Source organism: Choristoneura fumiferana, chromosome 23 (assembly GCF_025370935.1).
Source record: "Choristoneura fumiferana chromosome 23, NRCan_CFum_1, whole genome shotgun sequence".
NCBI classification, from domain to species: Eukaryota; Metazoa; Arthropoda; class Insecta; order Lepidoptera; family Tortricidae; genus Choristoneura; species Choristoneura fumiferana.
In genome coordinates this window covers 1,823,660-1,840,274 of record NC_133494.1, presented here as the reverse complement: position 1 = coordinate 1,840,274, position 16,615 = coordinate 1,823,660, and the positions used below count along the sequence as shown (strand labels likewise).

The following is a 16,615-nucleotide window of genomic DNA, read 5'->3' as shown; positions in this document are numbered from 1 at the left end:
GATACAGAGAATCTTGTATCTCAACTTTAGATCAAAGCAGATTATAAACTTTTTCCATTATGTGTATCTCTAATCTACTAACTACTCTGTTAATCTTTTAGAGTGTTATTCATTTTGTGATTGATGAATTACTAATCTGTTTCTACTCAAACTCCTTTATTGGTTATATCATTATTAGGTACATGATTTTTTATTAAATTATTCTTTAAGTATTCAAAGGTAATTAATCAAATAATTTTCAGTAAATATCTGTCTTTGGCTGAAAGTTATAGAACTCATCAAAAGTGTAGAATGTGTGCTCGAGCAGCCAATTTTTCTATTCTACTAAAGAAATCTTGTTGTACAACTATTATTATCCCAATAATATTATAAATGCGAAAGTTTGTAAGTCTGTTTGTTTGTTTATTTGTTTGTTTGTTACTCCATCACGTCAAAACCGCTGAACCGATTTAGATAAAATTCGGTACACAGATAGTTTGAGTCCCGGGAAAGGATATAGGATAGTTTTTATCCCGGAAAATTTCATAGTTCCCGCGGGATAGCGATAAACGAATTCTACGCTTTTAACAGGCTAGTATACCTATAATTTAGATATTTAAAACTGATGTTTTTACCCAACGTTATAGGTTTGAACGGTTCGAAAGGCTCGTTCAAGGATTTCGGACCTATGTTAACAAAAAATGTACCGAGAGCACCCACCCACATTTTACCCATCTTGCCTTGACTAGGGTAACCATCCCAATAAGGAAAACACGGACCAAAAGACAGAAAAGTCAAAGTCAAAGTCGAAGATTTATTTGTTCAAAAAGTAGGTTAAATGGTCAACTGGTGTTATGGCAACATTTGAAAGTTCTCCAATTTTTGCCGCTTACACGGAATACAAATTTTATAACAAGAGATTTTCACCTACATGTAGGTACCTTACCTATAATATTATAATTATAATCTATGATATTATTAAAATTTATTGTGTTTTCATTATTTATTACATCATTATTAATACGTATTCAAAACAGTATTAAAAACCAACAACAAACACAAACAGTTATAAAACGTATTAAAAACAGACAAGTTACGTCTGTTCGACAAATACGGCAGCAACGATCTGACTAGTTTCCATTTTTTTGCGAAGATCTTTTTCATAGGTGAGTGCGTACACGACGGCGGCGATGACGTATACCTTTACTTGCCCGAATTTCACTTGCCATACCAACGTTTGCCATAAAATATATAGAACAGTTCTGTTTTTTTAATATCAACTCTGAAGAAAATACTATTTCAGAAATAAATTACTTTATGGCAAATGAAAATTATGGAAAACGATTCATTATGGCATATTAAATTCGGGCAAACGATAGAGAACCCGGCAATGAAGGCGGCACGTGGTGGTTGTGGTGTACAAGGGGAGCCACCGTCTATTTATTTATTTTATTTCATTGTATTTGGGGCATCAATAGCAAAACAGTACTTATTATTTTATCTGTGGTCTGAAGTGATTTCTTAGCAAGTATACATTTGAGACATGTCCGAAACTATTCGAAAAGATGGTACCCCTGAACCTTGCCCGGACTGCGTAATACTATAATGTATGCGAACAGATGTTGCTTAGTTTGTTTAAAGCTTGTTTGGCATTGTAATCCGCTGGTCTGATGGTAGAACTAGAATATTTAGCATAAATATGAGGCTGAATGAATTAGCCAGCCCGAGCGAGTACAGTCGCCGTTATAAACATCAGGGCTAATTAGAAATTAAGTTATATATTAGTTCGGAATCAGTAAATTTAGCTCCACCATTTGATTTGTTTATTTTTTTCCACAAATCTGATCCTTACATCATTTACCACTTCAACCGTCGATTTGTAAAATTAAGGTAAAATTATACCTCAATATGTTATCGGCCATGATCAAGAACAGACATATTCTGACCTTTATTTGTAATTACGGCCGCTGAAACGTTGCAATAATTTTAGCAATATTTAATATGTGATCAAATCCCGGGCGTAAAAGTAAAAAATCATAACACGTTTGCCAAAAATTTCATGCAAAAGGGCTCCCAAAAAAAACCCATATCCTATAACATCCGACCGGATTCATTACAAATTGCGCGCACGTAACCGAACCAATTTAATTCCGCCGTTTTGAGCATAAATAAGTAAATAACTCACCTACCGCGCGATAGACATAAATAACATGATAGATATAAATTGCACAATAACCAGTGCAATAAATCCGTCGAGGTGCGTGACGAGGACGGCGCAAATCCGAGAGATCGGTGATAAGGACGGGCCGGCGGGAAAGAACGAATCGGGTTGAGAACACGTGGGCTGGAAGGGTTTTGTTTTTTGTGTGTTTTGGCACATTAATTTTATAAAACATACTTCAAAGAAAATATGAATTGAACAAGTTTTTGTTAAAAATTTGATTTTTTAATAAGTACAAGTTTTTTGCGACTGTACTTGCATTGTCACCCAAACTACATTTCGATCCTGGCCAGATCACCAGGCTGTAACTGCCAAATCTACATAAGTAGGTAACTATGCCAAATTTCAAGTCAATCCCACCACTGGAAATGCGTCAAATTTAACTTGCAAGATTTGACCCGCACATACATACATACCACATAAAATGATGTCATTTTTATTAATACAAGCTTTTATATAACTTGCCCTGTTTGTTGCTGTTATTTTTTTTTTGGTTCAAATCTTGCAAGTTAAGTTTGTTCACTTCCAGTGGTCGGTTTGACTTGAAATTTGGTAGGTTGGATAAAAATGAACAAAAATAAAACAATAAAAAAAATACGGTCAGTACAAAAGGCTTGCATAATTTTTTTTGAACAGAAACTTATCGTTATTGAAGCTACTTAAACATAAATTATATAAATACTCGTATACTTATAATAAAAGTTTACTGTGCACGGTACCCTAAAAAGCGAGGGTCGAATTCTATTTATTTTCCCGAGATCTTAGCTACCATATTTCACTTCGATATATCCAGAAAACCTCTGAATTATTTATACATCGTGATAAAATTTATTTCCTTGCTTACCTCAGACCGCGGCGTTGCTTGTACGGTATCCTTTTGTACTCTTTTGAATAATAATATGAAACGATGTATCGTGCTAATTCCGATTTCCGTTAATTGTAAGAAAATATTCAACTTTAAGAAAATATTGGACAGATCAAATGAAGTTACTTGCTCCAATACACTGGTGGCCTAACTGTTACTATTTAAAAGATGATCAAGAATTAAGATAATTAATTAAGTAAAACAGTGTAAATATTCTTAATTTATGAGGTATTTTTAATGTTCGAGCTAAAAGCTAAAGCGAGCTAAAAGTGATTTTGTATTATGTCTCTCATATGCGTCACGTCAATGACCCTCGTCAGGTTTGTAAATTGTATATGACCTTTAACAATGATTGCGAAGTTATATAAAAAAATTGCCCTTAAAGATAATTACTTACCAGGTAATTTCTACAAAAAACTGAGCCGTCTGCCTAAGTTAGCAAAAATCAAGAAAAACACGGTGTATAAAAAAACAGCCAAATGCGAGTCAGGCTCACGCAATGAGGATTTCGTACATATTTAAAATTATGAATGAATTATAAATGATCTATAAATTACGTCATATTTTTATGGGGGGAGAGGATCTACTCGTACCAATTTATGGCACACGAACAAAATAATTCATATTTCCATGGCAATAATTAAGACAAGGGTCAGATTAAATAAAAAATGATAAAAAATTGTACACTTGACACTAATTGACCTAGTCCCAAACTAATATCATGGGACACTTGACACCAATTGACCTAGTCCCAAACTAAGCAAAGCTTGTACTATGGATACTAGGCAACGGATAAACATACTTATATAGATAAATACATATTAAACATCCAAGACCCGAGAACAAACATTCATATTATTCATACAAATATCCGCCCCGGCCGGGAATCGAACCCGGGACCTCAAGCTTCGTAGGCAGGTTCTCTAACCACTTGGCCATCCGGTCGTCAAAAATGATCAAAAATGGTGTGAGCCCCAAGAGTGATGTATGCTAAGTTTACAGCAGTTGTTTCTCAAAAAACAACTCTGAATCTAGATCCGCGTTGAGACAGTACGCTGCAGGCTATTTACATTTAACAACAGTTCTCATTGTTTTAAATTCAACCAGGCAAACAGACAGCGACTTTACTCAGTGCCAACTACCTCCGGGGGACCACTAAAGTCTCGCCTGTCTCCACTAATGATGCCCCGGTCCGTTGCCGGTACGGAAATATTGCCGGCGGAACATTGCTCGACGGTTCACTCACAAATTATCACTTAGACTTTATTTTGTAATTAAAAATTCTAACCAAACAGGATATCACACATGTCTAACACCTCTTGGGTCCGGGAGAGAGATAGATGTTAGTAATAGCAATGAATGACACAGGTTTCTACACAGTTAAAACCAACCTTTTATGGTTGTAAAATTCAATAGTTATCTTCCCGTGGGTGTCGTAAAGACCACTCGTTAGTGTCTTCTTTTTCTCCTTAGTTCCACTCCCCAATACGAACTTTATACTCCAGATCTGCGAATGGATCTGGAAAGTAGGGGTCTATAGTGGGTGGTTACATTATTTTCGACTTAAAAGTAGCGACTTACCCCCTTATTCATAAAACTTAACAAGCCTATGTTAACTAACAAATGCTTTGTCCCTTTCTAACAAATACAAATGTCGAAGTGACAGGTAAGGACAAACGAATTTTAGCGGCATTTTAACTAAAATAGGTTTGATTGTCGTTTATGAATAAGGGGATTAGAAGACACAGTTTAGTCACAGGTCAGATGGCAGTAGTGGCGTAGCGAAGTTGGAGTGGGGGGTTGGTCCGCCCCGGGCGGCACATTTAGGGGCGGGCAAAATACCATAAAAAATTAATGGTATGAGTGAATGTCCCTATCCGCACTGGGAACGCGTGGGAACTACGGTCCAAGTGTTCTTATTTTGAGAGGAGGACTGTGCCCAGCAGTGGGATGTGTTGAGGCTGGGATGATGATAAGATAAGATAATTTATTCAATAATTTGCAGTACAAAATAACAATAAATACAATGTTTTACAAAATTCTATGTAACACGTTATCCTGCACTAGAGTTACTAGAAAACTCTGTATCGCAGGCTTAAAGCGCTAGTAGAAATGATGATGATAATTCCATAATAAAAAAAAAATGTTGCACCTATGATTCGGACCGATTAGAATGAGTACCCTAAATAAGGGTATATGCCAGTACATTCTTATTAATTCGTAATTAAAAGATTTTATTTAACTTGAAATGTATCTTGTATGTACGGGCCAAATCTTGCAAGTTAAATTTGACCCACTTCTTGTAGTCGGATTGTCTTAAAATTTGGCATACTTATGTTATGTAAATTGCGTGACAATACAATAATCTGGTAGTGACATCCTGGTAGTCGGCCAGGATCGTTTCGCAGGACGGAACTCTTTCAACGTTAATGGCATCGATTTGAAATTTGGTATGCAAATGTCGTTTGGGTGACAATGGAATGAGGGCTATCGCGAATGAATTCGCCGCTAGAGGCGCTAGTGTAGCGTGAGGTCGCCGAAATGTCAAATCTCATAGTTTTGGTGAGCTAAGCGGTTTATTAAATTAGAAAATTTTTGGGTGAATATTTTTTGCATTCCCTGAAATTAAATTATGCAATTATGCGTTACGGGGCAATGAATGTTGGTTTTTGAGATAGTTTTGTCTTTCGGAAACTTTTGTCCTCCCTTTTTGTTCCGAACAAAACGGACTAGCAACACTGTGGTGGCTGGATATTTTTATGGTACGGTTTTAAGGGTTTCAAAATGATTTTAATCTAAACTTTGTTTTAACGCCCGTAATAACAGACTAAAGCCACACTTAAAAACTCACGCAACAGTGCGCCATCTAGTGAGACAAAAAACGATAGCCCTCATTATAGTCAACAAAAAGTACAGTTAGCAAAAAAAGCTTTTATTATAAAATGTTTTTTTTTACCAAAAACTTATTATTGAAGAAACCAATAATCTTAAACATGATGAAATTAAAATATCAGTACTCACGAAGCCAATCTTGCCGGAACTTTAGAATGCAACCGGCAATGAAGTACTGGCAATGACAACAGCACATCACTAGTAGACGCTTGTTTCTCTCGTGGTAGCCTGAAGGCACACAAAAGCTGAAATAAAATATTTACAAGACGCTAAAAATTACGCTTTCCTGAAAATAGAGCGTCCTTTGTTTTAAATTTGTGACATTGTCGCTGTTTTTTGTTTTCATTGTTGGTTTTTAGTTTTCTTTCTCATTTATAGAATAAGATACTGCTTAGTGGTATGTGAGGCCTTGAGGTTCATGTTCGTATTATCTCGAGCTTGAACCTTTTTACGAAAATACGCTTAAATTATACTGCATAAGGTTTCTATCGTAATTTATTGGAAAAGTTCGTATTCATCATGCTTTTAAGTATGTATTTATCTATATAAGTATGTTTATCCGTTGCCTAGTGATCCATAGTGCAAGCTTTGCTTAGTTTGAGATTAGGTCATTGGTTTCAAGTGTCCCATGATATTATTTATATTTATTTTTTCAGATTATCATGCCCATCGCGCAGGCGTACTTTTTTTGACATTCAACACTAATCAATAAAATTCCATGTTGATGATATGAAAATGTCACTTAATACAAAATTGAGACACTACGGGTGCCGACTGAGATCCCACTTTTAGCGATAGTAAACCATTATGCACTACATTAATCGTCACCACTTTGAAAAATCTCCTATCTCAAATCAATACGCCAACAAAATTCAACCTTACTTAGGTCATAAAGGTGCGCTCAGAAAAAATCCATGGAGATACGAGTTTTTTAAGTAGTAACGAGATATCTGTAAGCTTATGATATAATAATATAATATCATGGATACTTGACACCATTGAGCTAGTCCCAAACTAAGCAACGCTGTACTAGTGATACTAGGCAACGGATAAACATATTATATAGATAAATACATACTTAATTGCAATTAAACATCCAGACCTGATACAAACATTCGTATTATTATACAAATATCTGCCCCGGCCGGGAATCGAACCCGGACCTCAAGCCTCATAGTCAGATTCGATAACCACTTGGCCATCCGGTAGTCGAATATAGATATTATAATATGTCATAAAACCTTTTACTGCTTTAAATTTTGCATGAGGAAATATCATACAACGAGGCAAGGGCATGGCTCATTAAAAAAAAAGTCAGTGAAGCTACAACTGCACGCATAATATACAACATAATTATTATAGTCGAACCACGTGTGCTCGACATAGATTTACTGGACGTCGCCGCAGGTCACACTCATTGATTAATTTTAATTGAGGGATAAATGTAATGCCTTCTCTGTCTATTCGAACAAGATTCTGACCAAGCAAACGCAGACGGCATCACATTTATCCGTCAAATAAATTTGTTTTATGAAAGTGCCGAAAAAAAAATCGTTTCATAGAAAATCGTGAGTTAGGAAATGAAACAGTTTGGCTAATAATAATAATAATTCATTTATTTATTCAGACAACAAAGATCCATACAGTATTATTAATTTGCTTATAACTATGTTAGTATACATATTGGAAGATTGGTAGGAATGAAGCAGTTGGGAATCGTGATTTGGGAAAAGGCAAAGAATCATTATAAATGCTTAAGTTAGTGAGTAAATGTTGTGTGTGTCGGGATCGTCATCATCATCATCATCCCAGCTTATATGCGTCCCACTGCTGGGCACAGACTTCCAGAGTCCGAGGGTATGGTACGCAGTCTAGTAGGTATTAAGTACTTCAGACACACTCCACTCAATAGCAAAGTGTCTTGTCTTGTGAACAATTTTTTTTCTTTAATTCCTCGTGGTAATTCCGAATGTAATTTCGCACATGAATTTCAAAAAATTCAGAAATGCAAACCCGGGGTTGAACCCATGATCCTCTGGTTGAGGATCATNTGATAACGTTTTAAAAGGAAACCCTGAAATTAAACTAACAGCACAGGAATATTTTCCATCGAAAACATCCCGTGTGGTGGTGTGGTGTCGGTTTAGAATTACCCTCCATTTCTTCCGTGGATGTCGTAAGAGGCGACTGAGGATATAGGTTGAGGTATACCGTAGGCGACAGGCTAGCAAGCTGGCACTATTGATATTTTGTCAAACTTAAAACATAAAATTGCTTAAAAGTGGCTCCGAAGCGGTAACGTTTCGTGTGCTCTGCCTACCCCATTTGGGAATACAGGCGTGATGTTTGTGTGTGGTGTGTGTGTGTGTGTGTGTGTGTGTGTGTGTGTGTGTGTGAAAACATTAATGTTGTGATGTTATGCCAAACAGTAGTGGTAGAAACGGTTTTATTTCTCAGTAGACTCAACAAAATCAATATATCTATGATGAGATAATTTCTACGGTGACATGTGTTTACAAAAACATCGTCAACATAAACATGCGTGGGCACATTGTAGCTCTCCAGACAAGGACAGGCATTGTTGTCACAGTAATAACATATGCCATTCATTACATCACTTATCGAGTGTCTCGATTATAATCTCATCATCATCATCATCCGAACCTATATACGACCCACAGCTGGACACAGGTCTCCTCCCAGAATGAGAGGGCTTGGGCGGTAGTTCCTACGCAGGCCCTGTGCGGATTGAAAACTTCACACACACCATTTAACTACTTCGCAGGCTGCAGGTTTTTTCACGATGTTTTCCTTCACTGTAAAGCTCGTGGTAAATTTCAAATGACATGAATGTTGAAAAACTTACGAGTTGCGAGCCGGGGTTTGAATCCATGGTCCTCTGCTTAAGAGGCCACAGATCAAACCACTAGGCCACCACGGCTTTTTTTATAATCCTACAAATATTATAAATGCGAAAGTTTGTGAGTATGTGTGTGTGTGTGTGTGTGTGTGTGTGTGTGTGTGTGTGTGTGTGTGTGTTGTGTGTGTGTGTGTTGTGTGTGTGTGTGCGGTGTTGTGAGTGTGTGTGTATTAGTTAATTCTTCACGCTAAACGGCTGGACGGATTTGGATGAAATTTGGTTTGTAGATAGCTGGACGTGTGGAGTAACACGTAGGCTACTTTGTATCCCAATATTACCACGGGATAGGGATAAAATTTTGCTGGGCTGTTTTAATGCAAAGCCAATGAGAACTAAATGTAATTTTAGGGAACTTCCATGAGAATTTTAGTGAAAGTCCCGGAATTTCAATTCAACTGTTGGACCTATGGATCTATGGCGGGCAGCGTCTAGTCTTATAATCTGTCACGTAATATTATCCTATAATTCAGCCGATCATTTCATATCAGGCAAAGGGCTTCGTGTGTAGGTATTTTGACCCCCGACGGAAAAAGAGGATTACAAATTTGACACCAATGCCTTTCTGAGGCATCGTAGGATTTTTCTTGTGAAAGAGAATATTTTTAGTTTGGAATTGAATGTGTACCTACAACTAAATATTCTGTGAATATTTCAAGCGTCTACCTGTTGCCGTTATTGTATTCTCATACAACAAGTTTTTTGCAACACTTAAATATTTATTTTATTCTGTTTTTAGTATTCTTTGTTTAAGCAGCAACGGAAAATACATCATTTGTGAAAATTTCAACTGTCTACCTACCTATCACGGTTCATGAGATACAGCTTGGTGACAGACAGACGGACAGTGGAGTCTTAGTAATAGGGTCCCGTTTTTACCCTTTGGTACGGAACCCTGAAAACTAAACCCCAATGATGGGAATGTATAACAATTTAAGGAACGCTTTATGAGTAGAACTGTTCTTTTCTAGCATTTATTTTGTTGGTAGGTAAACCTTTCTGTAATGGAATTTATAAATAAGCATTGCTTATTGTACTAAATAAGGCACGCATTGAAACTAAGGTGTCATGGCGTCATGACAATTGTCTGACCAACTTCCAAGAAGAGCTGTTCTGTATTAGCATACAACGCTACGAGCTATGACGTGATCTGCTCTACCTACACATTTTTTTAATTTAGCACCATAATTTTTCACATGATTAATTGATTTGAATCACGGACGGGTTTGGACGGATGGCCTGGTTAAAGCCGCGGGATCACGGTGGATGCAGGCCGCTGCCAACCGAAGCGGCTGGAGGTCTATGGGGGCCTATGTCCAACAGTGGACGTCCTACGACTGAGATGATGATGAATCATAAAATATTAACATTTGCCCGCGATTCCATCTGCTAAGTATTTTTGCGTTTATTTTTTCGCTCTTTTTCCTTGGCAAGAACTGAAGGTTCACTGCGATAGGTACAAGGGCGAAAAAATAAACGGAGGTTCTTCCTTCATCTCTAGTGAAGGAAGTAGTGCGAAAAAAACCGCAATAGTTTCTTCGAAGGCACAGCCAAAGGAACTTTTTTTATTTTTATTCGACTGGATGGCAAACGAGCAAATGGGTCTCCGGATGATAAGAGATCACCACCGCCCGCCAACCAAGAGGCCTAAGATAGGATACCTCAAGTGCCAGTAATTTCACCGGCTGTCTTACTCTCCACGCCGAAACACAACAGTGCAAGTACTGCTGCTTCACGGCAGGATTAGCGAGCAAGATGGTGGTAGCAATCCGGGCGGACCTTGCACAAGGTCCTACCACCTGTAATAATCTACTATCTATCAATAACTACTGCGAATAATCCACTAAGGACTTTTTGGTTTTCAGTTATTTACTCAATTCATCATCATAATCATCAGCCCACAGCAGTCCACTGCTGGACATAGGCCTCTTCCATGGCGCGCCACAACACTTTGTCTTCAGCCCTACCTCCTCCTCGTCTTGTTTACTTAATTAACACCTTGTATTTTAACCGCGGGTATTTTGTCACATTAGTTGGTCTAAAACCATGGCATATACCGGCCATAAGGTGCCTATGCGCTTGCGCCGCCAGACAACCTTCAAATCATAAAATGGTGTCATTTTAATTAAATACGTAATACAAGGAAAATAAATAATTCGCGATTCAAAACATGAAGCTGTAACTCGAATCCTACTTTACGAGTACTTAGCTTAGTACTAACACATAAGATTCAATTTACAAGAACAATTTGAACAAGGATAGTCTGAGGATGATCCTTATTTCACAGAAATACTATTAATAACCGACTATTTCGAGAATTTGGTTAATAAATGTGATTAAATGCCTAAATGTTCTGCATTCTTTCAATGCCTTTGTAAAATAATCTGTAGACATTTTAGTTGGTTTCAAGGTTTAAAACAAAACTGTTTTATTTATCCTTGTTTTTTTATCTTATCACGTAGCTGTAATTTTTTTTTCTTTATAATAGAGGGGGAACTATGGCCCAAGCCCACTTGTTATGAGAGGAGGCCTGTGCCTAGCAGTGGGACGTATATAGGCTGGGATGGATGGATGGATAATAGAGGGGAAAACGAGCACGTGCGTCACCTGAAGTCACCAGCACCCATGGATACCCGCAACACGAGGGGTTGATAAGTTACTACATCACGTTACGTTATGGGGTTGATAGGTGCGTTGCCGGCCCTTAAAGAGATTGATGGGCTATCGTTTTTAAAATGCGTTTTTCATTTATTTTGTTCATAAATATCGTATTTATGGGTGAAGGCGAAATAAAATAACTTGTTAACATAAACCCATTTCACTCTCGACTTAACTAAGAACACTCTCCTACGGCTTGGGTGGATATACAATGGCGCGTTTTATGCACATGTACAATCTACTATTTTTTCAGAAGAAGCGTATTTTGTCACTGTGTACTTTGAAAATTGTGTATTGAATCAACATGTAAAAGTATTTATTTGTTGGTTTGGTTCTTCTCTGCGTCTCCTAAAGCAAATAAATCTATAAATAGGAGTCAAGTCGCTGATTGACTTACCCCAAAGATAAACCTAGCAACTACCGACTTACATACATCGTTAAGAGCTAGCGCCACTGTCAATTACACATCCTGTTTTAGTACTGGATATATTTAGTTCCAAGATTGCCCACCAGAAAAGATAACGTGGTTACAATGGACGCTAACCAGACAGGAGAAGTTAACAAAATAAGTAGATAATTTGTTTACTCTGTTATGTTAATGGTAGGTTCGTGATTGTTTTCGGATGAACTACGATCTTATCTTAATTATCATCATCATCATCATCCCAGCCTATATACGTCCCACTGCTGGGCACAGGCCTCCTCTCAGAACAAGAGGGCTTGGGCCATAGTTCCCACGCGGGCCCAGTGCGGATTGGGAACTTCACACGCACCGTTGAATTGCTTCGCAGGTTTGTGCAGGTTTCCTCACGATGTTTTCCTTAACCGCAAAGCTCGTGGTTAATTTCAAATGTAATTCCGCACATGAATTTCGAAAAACTCAGAGGTGCGAGCCGGGGTTTGAACCCACGACCCTCTGTTTGAGAGGCGATAGGTCAAACCACTAGGCCACCACGGCTTCGTCTTAATTATAGTCAGCAAAAAAAGCTTGTATTTATTAAAAAATACGTTTTAGAACTACTATATCTGTACCGTAAGGTCGGGGTACTTTGACCCATTGGAGGGTTACTTTGGCCCATATGAAAACCACATAAAAACGTAAAATAAAACGTAAAATCAAAATATAAAAACGTGAACGATCAATTAACACCAACCACTTGGCAAAGAGCTATATTCTCAAAGCAATAATAAAACCAGGACCGAGTTAAGCCCAAGGGCCAAAGTTACCGTTCAGGGCCAAAGTACCCCGGTCTTACGGTATCCATCTTTTTAGGGTTTCGTACCCAAAGGTGCCAACGGGACCCTCATTGAGACCCCGCTGTCTGTTTGTCTGTCTGTTCGTCCGTCGTCACGGGGCTCTACATGTCTCTTGAGCCGAAATAGCTTTCAAATTTTCACAGATTATGTATCACTGCGGCCGCGTTAACAACAATAAATACTAAAACTAGAATAAAGTTAAAAATTAAAGGGAGTCCTCATACAAGACGTGTTTTTTTTCAGCGTTTTTTGGTTGTTGCTATTGGCAACGCGAGTTTGAACTCGTTTGATTTGATTCGTCTTGACGAGTACTTTTGTAACCAGGGGCCAAAAGTGCAGTCAGCAAAAAAAAAGCTTGCATTAGAATTTTTAACAAAAACTTATTGTTGAACTGTTTTAAAAACTTTGTCCGAATCGCACTTGACCGAATTTTATTTATTATTATTTTTAAATGCTGGGAACAGTGATAGGGTCTATTGACTGAATTCGAAAAATGTTAACCTCACCTCAGTCAGGAGAAACAGAAGTCAAGGTTTAACGGCTGTGAAGGGGGGGGGGGGTTCCTGAACTCGGAGAAAGCATGAGCAAGCTCGAGTTTCTTGCAATTATAACTGGTTTTATGTCAAACCTGTTCCGTTATTTGGAAGTACAGCTGGTGGTCCAGTGAGATTAATTCAAATAATTCCTTGGCTTACCGACGTAGTACAGTTAGTGCAACTAGAGTTACTTGCAGATAAATTTAAAAGTTCGGAGAAAAAGCCTGTTTATACCTACTTGTACCTCTTTTACTGGTGGCTGTACGTTCCGTTACAAATACAATTTTAACCTAACCTAATAACGTATTTCTCTAGTCATAATTATATATTTTTTTACCATTTACCGTTTTCGTATTTACTATTACTTACACTAATTAAGAAATATTATTTAATTTATTTTCGGATATAGATTAGGACAGGATTTCAGGCTATCAAAATTCTGCTAAATTACATATAATGCTAAACAATACTATGCATAATGAAATTCGGCCATGTTAATATTATGCTAATATAATATTCGGGTAAACAATCATTCGGCTTATAAAGAATTATGCCGAACAAATTTTCGGCAAGTTTAAGATTCGGCGTAAAAAAATTATGCGAAACCTGTTATGCGTACTTAATAAGTTTTCGGATTCACAAAATAAACGCTTATTAAATGAATCCAAATCAAAGGTTACACACACGCATACCAAATGGTGTTGCAGACGCATTGAGAAAATCTTCTTTCTCCCCTGTGTGCGTTTTCGTATCAGTAGGTATTAATTTCCTTTACAATTTCTTGTTATTCTGCACTTAGTAGCTCAGAACTGAAGAGTCATAAATGATAAGATAATTGTTAGTTGCAATATAAGCTTATTAATACCGCGGTTGAGTGCAGAGATAGCGAAGTGGGACAATCAATAGATATATCAAAATATAGCTAGCAAGGACTTGTGCAAAACATAGTTATCTCTAGCAATAATTTATACCCGTGATTATTGTTTGATTGTGCGAGTCCAAGTTTGAAGAATGTTTCATAAATTCACGCCATCTAAGTATAGAGAGATGAGAAAACACTGCATAAGTTGAATTTCTACGGACAAATTATACATATATTTTCCTCAATAAAAACACAGACTTTCAACAAAAAAAATAAGATTGTATTTTATAGTATTTTTATAAAAAGCAAAGTTTTCATTTGCGAAGCAGTAAATTTCCCGACGCTTCCCACGCGTTATATTTTTTGTCAAATTTCATGATTCTATGTCAACAGAAAACACCCTTAACTTTGGTTTTGCTTCAAAAAGTACGAGAGAAAAGGTCCTGACAAACAGAGAGACAGACAATGAAGTACTTAATCTCGTAAGGGGTTATTTTATTTACTTAATTAATTAAGCGCAGGGACATCTCCTAGTACTGGGCATGCATTTGGAGTCTAAATGAGCTGAAATTGTTTGCTCTATAGATGAGACTCGAGCGGGTGGATGAGCAGTTGGGATCCCTGTAATCGACCTGGTGCCACCTCGCGGCCGTACTCGATGACCTTATCCACCGTATGACCTGAAGCACATGGCAAATATATTATGTATGCCAACATTGTTTTTCAATGACCGAACCGCCATGCGCCGAAAGGATTTCTTCGCAACGGATTGCTACAAGAACCTTTCATATTTGTATATTTCAACACTATCACCAATTTGAATTTAAACTCAATAACAACACATACAAGGTCTGAGTCAAGCGTTATTGAAATCTACTTACGCCTTTTTAAAAATTTCCTCTCAAATATTATAGTATATGAGTCAGCCTTCTCAGTATCCTTGCGATTGCGTGCATCGACCTTGAGCGCTTAAGAGCACTTGCAGGGGTGGCCAACCAACGTACGCTTACATACGGTCACCTGCATTAAATATCTGCCACAGTGGAGCGTGCAAAAATATCTATCACGTCTACTGGCCGTAGAAATAGAGTCGTCACAGATATTTCTGCACGCTTCGGTGTGTTAGATGCTGGTGGTGCTGGTGGCTGTACTACCTACAAAATTTTACCATGCTACATTATACTGTATTTACATCTTAGGTCTTGTTCTGAAATCTCGGGATTTTTAAACTATGTCTTAGGGTTACGGACGGATTTTCTAAATCTCAGGAAATCTCAGAATTTTTAGGAAAAGAACTGATTTCGAGGAATGAAAATAGGTATTTATTTACACACAATTCTTATACATACCTACTAGAAAAATAGCAAATACATATATAAAAACAAAGAATAAAGATAGAAAGCTAAATAACTTGTTCTAAGCCTAATTAGGTTTTAACCTATATTTACAAAATACCTATCACCCAGATTTTTTTAGATCTTTTCATTACCTAAAAAAGGTACAAGAAAGGTATAAGAAAGTAATTTACTTTTGTATACTTGCATAGAGGCTAATTTAAAAATCAAGTTTGTGCATGTTAATTGCACAAACAAAATTTTATTTATGTAAGAAATACTTAACTCGGAACTAAAATTAGGCAATGATAAAACAAATTACTAACGACGAAAAAGCAATGTAATAGTACTTAATGCATAACAGTGCTAAATGAATCACTTGGCCCAACTTCAACCATGATTTTGTAAAATTCTCAGAAAATTAACTTGCATCTTGTATTTTGCATACAATGACTAAATGTTGTTAAACCGCCCCGATGTCGTTTCGTACAAAATTATGAATGAATGACTAACATACTTTAAGCAGGTGGTACAATACCACGTTACCTCTCTTACATTACATCATCATCATCATCATCCCAGCCTATATACGTCCCACTGCTGGGCAAGGCCTTCTCAGAACAGAGGGCTTGGGCCACGCGGCCAGTTGCGGATTGGGAACTTCGCACGCACCATGAATCGCTTCGCAGTTTGTGCAGGTTTTCCTACATGTTTTCCTTCACCGCAAAGCTCGTGGGTTTCAAATGTAATTACATAAATGTAATTACAGTCTTACATTACAGCGAAGGAGCAATTATAGCGGAAAGGTGAAAAACCGGCCACAAACCTGTAGGTAGTAACTTTAAAATTATTAAAAATATTTTTATTATGATGTAAGGATGTAACTAAAAATTTACGGTGTAACTATTAATTTTTCCTTTACCTGTGCTATAAGACGTTGCTTCGTAGCAAATTTCAAGATTCTGAGTTCACGGGAATTACCCTGTAGGTTTTGATTCCCTTGCGAGTATCGAAAATTTGCGGAAATTTGCGGCATAAACGGCTGTATCTTTTGATTGCGTTGGCTTATTAGTTTGATTTTTTCACAGCTCCAA

The 16,615-nt window shown here is 37.3% G+C and overlaps 1 protein-coding gene across 1 annotated transcript in view; it reads left to right on the top strand.

The window, feature by feature from the left end:
* The window catches only part of LOC141441174 (Ig-like and fibronectin type-III domain-containing protein 2), a 236,994-nt gene that overhangs the window by 162,441 nt on the left and 57,938 nt on the right, over positions 1-16,615 (top strand). The gene's annotated exons all lie outside the window — the stretch shown is intronic.